The 7,423-nt window shown below is 34.9% G+C and overlaps 1 long non-coding RNA gene across 2 annotated transcripts; it reads left to right on the top strand.

The window, feature by feature from the left end:
• The first annotated feature begins 2,467 nt into the window (after window positions 1–2,467).
• LOC145101288 (uncharacterized) lies at window positions 2,468–4,762 on the top strand. Of its 2 annotated transcripts, XR_013705584.1 has the most exons (3): window positions 2,468–2,603; window positions 2,770–3,939; window positions 4,010–4,762. It is a non-coding gene; the product is annotated as an uncharacterized LOC145101288 (long non-coding RNA). The 2 variants fall into 2 exon arrangements; XR_013705583.1 differs by having other exon boundaries at window positions 2,478–3,939.
• Window positions 4,763–7,423: the final 2,661 nt, after the last annotated feature.

Genomic DNA, 7,423 nt, shown 5'->3' with positions numbered 1-7,423 from the left:
ATATATATATATATATATATATATATATATATATATATATATATATATATATATTGTTTATAGGTTCATAATAACAATAATAAACTTAAACATAACCTATACTTAGAGTAGGGTAAACATATCTCACTTACCGAGCGTTTGGCTAGGAACCGGGCTCTGTGGGGGCAGAACTTCCAAGCCGAAAAGCTCTTCTTCTCGGAGCCTTCTGGCGCTCCGGGACTCGCCTCTTAGCACTTAGGAAGTGCTAGGTAAAAGCATTGAGGGTTTGGGGGTGTTGGGAGAGAATGAGTTAGAATGATGTGAGAAATGAAGTGATTTGTGCCTCTATTTATAGGCTGGAATTTGGACCAACTCAGCGAGTTCAGAGCCTCCAACTCGTTGAGTTGAGTGCCAGTTATCACCATCTGGTGGCAAGGCGTGAGGAGGAAGCAATGGTCATGATTTGTGCCATGTGTCACTCGCAGATTACTCCAAAAACTAATTATCTTTTAAAATTCGTAGTTGTTGCATACGAGCTTCGTTTTTGACGTTATTTATATCCACGCTTAGGTCTTGCCAAGGTCTACAACTCTCCTTCTGACTCCATCAACTAATTCTCAACCAACTTTAAATTTAACAGTATGAGAAGATTATATTGTTTAACGACCGTGTAAAATTCATAACTTCTACATACGGACTCAGTTTTCGACTGTCTTTTTATCGTTGAACTCCTATTAATGAGATCTTCAATTCTCATTTAGTTTGTGCTGGCTAAAAATCAATCGATCTAAAATTCAAATTCCGGGTTGTGCACTACTATGCAAAGTCTTAGAAAAATCATAACTTCCTCATACGAAGTCAGATTTGGGCGTTCTTTTTATGCCCGCTCTCGGTTTAACGTATACTACGACTTTCGTGTAGATCGCTAAGGCTAAAAAGTACTTTATCGCAAAACTCACTTTTTACCATTCCTGGTGTCGTGTCGGTTTTGCCGTAAAACTTTGACGGGTTATAACTTCTTCGTTATAACTCAGATTTCAGCGTTCTTTATATGTACGAAACCGTTGTGACATATATTATAACTTGGTTAAGATTATTTATTCTAAGACGCTTATTATCTATAAACTGATAAGCCCAAATTTATGGGCGTTACATAGTTAGGATTAAAACTAATATATTTTACACGTATCGGGTGTTATGTTATACATAGGATAATCTGAATCCATATAAATTTAAAAGGAACAAAACTTCTAAAAATAAAAAAATGAACACCAAAACATTTACACCGGTTTTTTATTAGCCTTTGTCATTTGGTATTCGTATAACTCGAAAATGGGTGTCAATGTTTTCAAGTTCATTTTCTTATTTTTAGAAATTTTGTGCATTTTCGAGTTATATTGATTTCGATTAGCCTATGTATAACTTGACACCCTTTTAGAATTTCAGTTAGCCTATATATTAATCATATTAAAATAAATAATTTTATACATAATCTATGTTAATCATACTCTATTTAAAAAACATTTTTTACATTTTTTTACAAAATATTTTATAAAAATCTTTACAAAAATATAAACAAACAAAAGGTCAAAAAACAATAAACATATATTCGATGAAAAATAAAATAAAAATTGGAAAAAACCATTCACAAACAAAATGAAAAAAAAATGTATGCAAACAAAATGTGAAAGAAAGGGTAAAATTGTCTTTTTTAAATAGACCAGGGATGCACAATGTAATTTCTTTAAACCACAGGGATGCATCTTGTCAAAATTTTAAAAGTAGTGACTAAAAATGTTATTTACTCTTTATTTTATTTGATAAAGAGTAAATTACATTAATGGTCCCTATGGTTTGGGGTAATTTACGCGTTTGGTCCCTAACTAATTTTTTTAACTCGGAAAGTCCCTACTGTTTGTTTTTGCTATGCATTTGGTCCCTACTATTTGTTTTTGCTACGCGCTTGGTCCCTATCTTACATAAAAAGACTATTATTTAAATAGGAAAAAATGGTGGGATAGGTAAGGTAAGGTGAGGGGAATGAAGTTCGGGGTGTGTTTATTTAAATAAATTAAAAAATCAATGGCAAAATAGTCTTTTTAGATAAGACAGAGACCAAACGTGTAACAAAAACAAACTGTAGGGACCTTCTGAGTTAAAAAAATAAGTTAGGGACCAAACGTGCAAATTACCCTAAACCATAGGGACCATTCGTGTAATTTACTCTTTGATAAATAATAAGTATAGAAAAAACTGCAAAAATGATCCATGTGGTATGTATTTTTTTCGGGTTATGGTCCAAACCCCGACTTTTATTGGCTTTGTAGTCCTTTTAAGCTAGTTTCATTGCAGATTTGTTCCATTGATAAACTAAAATGACTTTAATACCTTAGTTATTATCTTTTATTTTTCTTTCATTTTTTAAAATCTAATACTTATTTATTTATTTAAATAATTAAAATTTAAGTGTTTTTCTCCCTCTCTTTCTCTCTCTTGTCTCTCTCTTTCTTGATGAAAGTTGATTGGGTGAAGAATTACACGAGAGGACTTGTTCATCTTCTTCAATCTTCACCGTTAACGCAATGCATCTTCAACAAATGTCTCTCTACAAGATGACTTATCAGGTGAAGATCTTCATCATCTCCATCCCTACTTACATCTCTGATGTCTCTTGATGAAAACACACAGTCGAAGCTATAAGACATGTGTTTAACACACACACACTATAAACACACATATATACTTGCACATAACGATGAAAAACAGTATATAAAACAAGTCATTTTTTAGGTTTTGATTCAGCAAATAGACAAAATCGAAGCTTTAAGATCTGGGTTTTGAAGAAGATGTGTGGTGGGTTTCGAATGCTTTCCAATTTCGTTTCAGGGTTTTCTACGTTTCACTCAGGTCCTCTGGAATCAATAACTCAAAGCATTTGAGCATAAGGAAGAAGTCAGTATAGTTATTGGGTTTCAGAAATTGATTCAGATTAAGATTAGGTTTCAGAATCAAATTTTTTATGTTGATGGTCAAGGAGAAGGAAGGGAGATAAGGATTGATTTGGGTAGAGACTAAAATGGGTAGTTTATGAATGGTTTCTAGGTTCAAAATCAAAGCAGAAGATGAGAAATTTGGAAAAAAGATGTCGTTTTTTTGACCAAATCAGTGAAAACGCCTTCGGCAGATGGGCTTCTACAAATGTTTCCCAAGCAAACGAATAGAACAGATAAGGTTTTTCTGTACTTTTGTCTGTCTGAGTTGTGGAAGCCATCGATGACGATGGTGATGATGTGATTAATGTTATGAGTTTTTTTGTTAGATTTGTGATATTTGATAAAAAATATTTGAACTTTGAAAATGTGGTGATGGATTTAGAGGAAGAAGGATTTGAAGAAAGGGGGATTTGGTGTGGCAATGGCAAAATGGAAACTTGAGAATGGTTGGGAGGCTACTGGTGCATAGTGACCTCATTGATGGTGTTGGCGTATGAGCGGTTGTCGCCGGTGGTGGCGGAGGCTGAGATGACTTTCGATGTCAATGGAGATGTGTGCGCCAGGGGGAGAGAGCCCTCGATTATTTTTTTAAGACAACTTCAAAAATGGTCCATGTGGTTTCCGAAAATATCAAGTTTAGTCCTTAAGTTCAAAAAACCTCACAGATGGTCCCTGTGGTTTCAAAACTTTTAACAAATGGTCCTTTTCGCTAACTCCGTTAGCTTTTGGCCGTTAAGTAAGGGGTATTTTTGTCATTTCACTACCCAGGGACCATTTATGAGGTTTTGTATTAATTTTTTTAAAATAAATAAATAAAATTTAATATGCAAGGGTCCCACCTCTCTCTCTCTCCCCTGTAAACATCGAGTAAACTAAACTCCATTTGAGAATCGGAAAGAGCTCCTGTAAACATCGAGTAAACTCAACTCCATTTGAGAATCAGAAAGAGATGTGAATACCCATTCAAGTGAGGAATGTCTTTTCTAGGTTTATGTGTGTGATTTAATGTGTGTATTTATATTTGATCTTTCTTGTAGTTATCGATCCAACGCCTCCACCTTCCTAAAATCAATTGCACTGTTACATCAACCATAGAGCTCAAAGAAACAAACCCCTAAGCGAACTTCAACCAAGGATCGGAAATCACCCCACTTCGCCTCTGCAAACCACACCTCGACGAACAAGAAACCAATCAATTCGTCTCTCTCACTCTCCGACGACCTCACCATTTAAAACCCTAGCATTCATTGGAATGAAGACGACGATTGATTGCTAGGCGGTGACGGTTGGAGAAGTACTTTTGTTCTTGAAATTGTGTGAAAGGGAAAGAGAGGTTCAGGCATCGGTTCTTATTTTGAAGGATAAGGTTGTTTATGTGCGATGATGTAAACATTAACAGGAGGCTTCTTGTTTATAGAGGGATGAGCAAATCGGAAGTCAAGGTCTTCGTTGTCGGCTTCAATGTCAGTTGCTCGAGAATTCATGACCTGAGCTTGAAGCTGTTGTCGGCGTCAATGTTAGTTGCTCGAGAAGTCATGACCTGAGCTTGAAGCTGAGACATAACCAGAGATGAAGAAGTAGTGATGGTGTTGGGGGTGTTGGTAGATTCGCTGCTCCATTTGTGTGGGTAAACCGGACTTGAGATCCGCCCCTGGTCCATTTGAGAAGGAAAGTTGATTGCACCGATTTGAGTGTGTTTTTGGATATAATCATTGATTCAAACATATTTTGTTTTGCAACGCGCATACAAATCTCTAAGAATGAATTAAATGATTTCGATTTTTGTTAAAGTGTGTGTTTTTTTCATAACTATGTGTGTTCTTGAGTTTTGAAGAATATATATATATATATATATATATATATATATATATATATATATATATATATATATATAGAGAGAGAGAGAGAGAGAGAGAAGGAGGTGGGACCCTTGCATATTAAATTTTATTTATTTATTTATTTATTTAAAAAAAATTAATACAAAACCTCATAAATGGTCCCTGGGTAGTGAAATGACAAAAATACCCCTTACTTAACAGCCAAAAGCTAACGGAGTTAGCGAAAATGACCATTTGTTAAAAGTTTTGAAACCACAGGACCATCTGTGAGGTTTTTTGAACTTAAGGACTAAACTTGATATTTTCAGAAACCACAGGGACCATTTTTGAAGTTTTGTCTTTTTTAATTATTAAAATAGATAAAAATGAAAGAAAAATTAAAAATAAATACACAATGGTATTTCAATAATTTTATTTTCTGGGAGTAGGCCTGGCAATCGTGTCGTGTTTGGGTTGGAATGTCGCGGGTTGGCGGGTTGGCGTGTCAAAATATGTCAACCCAAACACAACCCATTTAAATATACAGGTCACGGGTTGGCGGGTTTGGAACATAAACCCATATATGACCCACCAACCCATTTATTTAAACGGGCTCACTAGTTGGCGGGTTCGTGGGTCAGATTTGGGTTCATGGGTCCGAATTTTACATATATTTAAGTGTTAAACATTCAAATGAAAATTAAAAACATTCATAGAAACATGTTACAAACTTAGCCTTATAGGTTACGACTTATGACATTAGACCATTCACCACGAGTCATAATGTCAAAACAGTCAAATTGTCTATGAATAAATGGTATATTTTTGTAATACTTATTAAATATTAATACTTGATACATAAATACATTTAAAAATAAAATAATTTTTTTTTTATTAAGAATATAAACGGGTTGGCAGGTCAACCCGTTTATTTTTTAAGAAACTCATATATAACCCGTTTAATAAACGGATTGACGGGTTAGCGGGTTGGTGGGTTGAAAAACTCAACCGAAACCCATTTATTTCGTATCGTGTTGCGGGTCGTGTCGCGTGTCGTGTCGAGAATTGTCAACCCTATTTGGGAGGGACCAAACCATATAGAAACATGGTCAAAAGACCACAAAGCCAAAAATGTTAGGTTTTGGATCAAAACCCAGAAAAAAAAAATACATACACATGGACTATTTTTAGAGTTTTATCATAAGTGTATATTCTATAGATATATAATTTGCTTGACAAAATTACAAAAAGTGTACCTATGGTATGAATTTTTTATGAGGTTTAGTCCAAACCTCGACTTTGTTGTCTTCGTGGTCCTTTTGAACTAGTTTTGTTGTAGATTTGGTCCTTCAGTAAAATGAAATGACTTTAATACCTTTGGGCTATTTATTTTCTAATTTTCTTTTATTTTCTTAAATATTTTAAAATTATTAAACATACAAAGGGCCTCTCTCTCTCTCTCTCCTACATACCTGGAGGAACATGTTTAAAGACCCATAAATTTCTTGTTGGTAACATGATGAACACATTTAATATAAATTATGAACATGCTGAAGATAGATTGATTTCTTCCGAAATTGATTGAAAAATCATGTTTTGAAGACACAAAAATCATTTCTGCAAACACATACACACACAAGACAATAAGATCTTCGATTTCTTGAACGGGTTTCTAGAAAAACACACAAATCAATTTAATATATCTAGATTTACAGATGAACATGGTAAACACAAACCTGTAAATCGATTTCTGGATTTTGTTTAGGCCAGAAAGTGTCAATTTCGAGAGCTTCACTGAAAAAAAAAATCATCGACACCTCAACACTTCTCACCACCATTACCGCCGCCCAAACTCAAATTCCATCAACAGTGGCACCTCCACCGGCGTCCTATTCCAAGAATAATTGGCACTTAATGATCTTCCTCCATATCTAGAATAATGAAATATGCAGGAAAAACAAACTTGTCAATTATAACTAATAAATCTTCACAAATTCCTCTTAGAAAGGTCACCATTTTGTTTGCTAAGTGGATGGCCATGCGAATTGGTCTTGGTTCCGGGAGGTCAAGCTTCTTGAAAAATGAATAAGGCATTAAGTTAACACTTGCTCTTGAATCTGCTAGAGCGTAGCTTGTGGCTATATTTCCAAATTGGCATGGAAGTGTTAAACTACCCAGATCACCCATCTTCTTTGGTAGCATGTTTAACATAGTGGTTGATCAGGTTTCGTTTAGTACAACCTTAGACACCTCCCCCGTCTTCTTTCAGTTTGTTAGAAGATCCTTTAAGAACTTTGCGTATTTTGGCATTTGAGATAAGGCTTCAATGAATGGGATATTGATTTGAAAGGATTTAATGTGATCTAGGAACTCCTGGTGGTCTTCGACATGTTTATCTTGTTTTGCTTGACTTGGAAAAGGAAGCGGTGGACAGTATGGCTTAACGGGTTCAACATTTTTATTTTCAGATGATTGCCACATTATGGTATCTTCACCACGTTGTGGTGACTGTTCAGTGCTTTTTTCTTGACTTGCTCCTTATCCTTCTTGCACAACATCCGGGTTATTGTTAGTTATAGGAGTCAAATGGATAACAATTTTCCACTTCTCATTTTAATGGCCTGGATGTGAGCT

This window comes from Lactuca serriola, chromosome 4 (assembly GCF_051521515.1).
Source record: "Lactuca serriola cultivar US96UC23 chromosome 4, Lser_US96UC23_V15, whole genome shotgun sequence".
NCBI lineage: Eukaryota > Viridiplantae > Streptophyta > Magnoliopsida > Asterales > Asteraceae > Lactuca > Lactuca serriola.
Note: the sequence above shows the minus strand (reverse complement) of the source record. Positions and strands in the feature narration are given on the sequence as shown.